The sequence below is a fragment of the Hevea brasiliensis genome, chromosome 2 (genome assembly GCF_030052815.1).
Source record: "Hevea brasiliensis isolate MT/VB/25A 57/8 chromosome 2, ASM3005281v1, whole genome shotgun sequence".
In the NCBI taxonomy this organism is placed as follows: Eukaryota; Viridiplantae; Streptophyta; class Magnoliopsida; order Malpighiales; family Euphorbiaceae; genus Hevea; species Hevea brasiliensis.
The window spans coordinates 123,823,216-123,825,926 of NC_079494.1; the positions used below are offsets into that span (position 1 = coordinate 123,823,216).

The following is a 2,711-nucleotide window of genomic DNA, read 5'->3' on the forward strand; positions in this document are numbered from 1 at the left end:
CCACTCTAAGTGTCAATTTCTCACCCTTTACATCAATTAATGCACCAGCTGTTGCCAAAAAGGGTCTTCCCAATAAGATAGGAACTTTTGTGTCTTCTTCCATATCTAAAATGACAAAGTCCACCGGAATGTAGAATTTCCCAATGTTGATAGGCACATTTTCTAGAATGCCTTCTGGATATTTAATTGAACGGTCAGCCAATGAAAGATACATGTTTGTGGGCTTCAACTCTCCCATATTCAACTTCTCATATATTGAAAGAGGCATTAGGCTGACACTAGCTCCAAGGTCACATAAGGCATTTGCCACACAATTATCACCTATATGACAAGGAATGGAAAACACACTCGGATCTTTGAGTTTGGGAGGTAACTTCTTCTGAATTATAGCACTACATTGCTCTCCCAAGTTGATGGTGTCATAATCTTCTAGCCTTCTCTTATTGGAAAGAATTTCCTTGAAAAACTTGGCATAACTTGGCATTTGGGATAGTGCCTCAGTGAATGGCACATTGATATACAACTTCTTTAGCACTTCAAGGAATTTGCCAAATTGTTTGTCTAGCTTATGCTTGATGAATCTTTGAGGGTAGGGAAGGGTGGGCTTGTAAGGTTTAGGTGGGATGTATGGTTTCTCTCCCTCATCTTGCTCACTTTTACTTTCTTCTTCTTTTTCATTTTTCTTGCTCTCAACTGAATTTTCTTCTTTTGTGCTCTCTTTTTCTTCTCTCTTATTTTCACTCTCTTGACCAACTTTCTTACCACTTCTCAAGGTCACAACCTTACATTGTTCATGAGGGTTTTGTGGTTGGCTAGGTAGTTTCCCATAGGATTTGCTTCCCGATGAGCTTGCTTGTTGAGCCAATTGAGTCTCCAACATGCGGTTGTGGACTTGTAATTGATCCATGGTTTGTCTCATGTGTTGCATTTCTTCCTCCAATTTGCTATTCATCTTGCTTTGTTCAGCAAAAAATTTCTCCATCATGCTTTCCAAGGTTGGCTTCGGTTCATGAGGTGGAAGGGATTGTTGTGCTCTTGCTTGATATCCCGGTGGTGGCTTCCTTATGGGCTGAAATTGAGGCCTATTCTGCTGCATATACTGCTGGTTATGAGCATAATTTGAGCTTTGACCTTGTTGAGCAAAAGTTGCTTGTGGTCTCCATGTTGAGTTGTTCACATTAGAGTAAGAATTTCCCATAGGTTTCTGTTGATAACCTCCTGCATAAGCAGCTTGTTCTTGCAAATAATCATCACCATAAGAAGAGTAATCAACTCCACAACTTTGGCTTCCATCTGTGTAGGCAACTTGTTGCATAGTTGTAGGAGTTGAGGTTGTTGCCTTTGTGCAAAAATCACTAAGAAGCTGAGTTAACTGATCAAATCTTGCATTCATGTAGCTAACTGAGTCAAGTTCATAAATCCCAGCCTTCTTTGGCTCAAGTGCTCTAGGATTTCCCCATAAATGGGTATTATGAGCAATCTTCTCTAATAGATCATAGCATTCTTCACTTGTCATTCTCATGAAATCTCCTCCTGCTTGTGAATCAATTGTGTTTCTTATGGCTGGAGTAACTCTGGTGTAGAAATTCTGAACAATCATCCATTTGGGTATTTCATGATGAGGACATTGCCTTTCAAGCTCCTTAAATCTCATCCAAGATTCATACAAAGTTTCATCATCCCTTGGCTTAAAAGCTACCATCAAATTCCTCAAATGAGTGGTCTTCCCAGGTGGGAAAAATTGAGATAGAAAAGCTTGAGATAGCTGCTCCCAAGTAGCTATAGTAGCTTGTGGAAGTGAGTCATACCACTCCAATGCTGAATCCCGAAGAGAGAATGGAAATAAGGTGAGCCGAATCACTTCATCTGAAACTCCAGGCTGTCTTTGTGTGCCACATATCATCAAAAATTTCTTCAAATGAGAATGAGGATTTTCAAGTGGACTACCTCCAAATTGTGAATTCTGAACCATTTGAATGAGACCAGTCTTTAACTTAAATTGATTAGCTCCAATGATAGGTCTGTTATCTCTTACATCTGCACATCTAGGTAAAGCATAATCTAACATGGATCTTCTTTGAGGATCATTTTGATTAACAACTTCATTTTGTATATTTTGCTCATTTCCTCCATTGTTTCCACCAATAGCTCTATTTTGATTCTCCATATTTTCAATTGTCACCTCTTGCTCAAATCTTTGTTGTTCTTCTTTTTCTGCTTCCTTTCTTCTCTTGTATTCCTTTTTGTTGGCTCGACAGAATTTTTCAATTTCTGGGTTGAACAACAATTCAGTATCACTTGTGCTTTTTGATCGTCTCATAAACAAGAAAAGTACCTGAAAAACACAAGGAGTAGTAGTGAAAACAAAAGAAAATAAAAATTCTAATAAGCTTAAAACAATTAAAATCCAACTTAAAAACAAACAATTCCCCAGCAACGGCGCCAAAAACTTGATGTTGTGTCCACAAGTGCACGGGTCACAGTAGTATAGTTTTAAAAATGATATCGATCCCATAGGGAATTGTACTTAAATTGGAAATAAAAGTATAAGCTAATTAGAATGGCAAAATTTAAAGATGTAAAATGAAATTTAAAATTTAAGATTGATATTTGACGAATTTAAGCTAAATCAAACAATTAACTAAATTAATTAAACTAGATTATCAAAATTTAATTCGAAATTTCTATTTATGAAATTGGGAGGAATTAAA

The 2,711-nt window shown here is 37.2% G+C and overlaps 1 non-coding gene across 1 annotated transcript; it reads left to right on the forward strand.

Annotated features, from left to right (window-relative positions):
- The first annotated feature begins 1,610 nt into the window (after nt 1-1,610).
- LOC131178187 (small nucleolar RNA R71) lies at nt 1,611-1,717 on the forward strand. The gene has a single exon (XR_009147319.1). It is a non-coding gene; the product is annotated as a small nucleolar RNA R71 (small nucleolar RNA).
- The last annotated feature ends 994 nt before the right edge of the window (nt 1,718-2,711 follow it).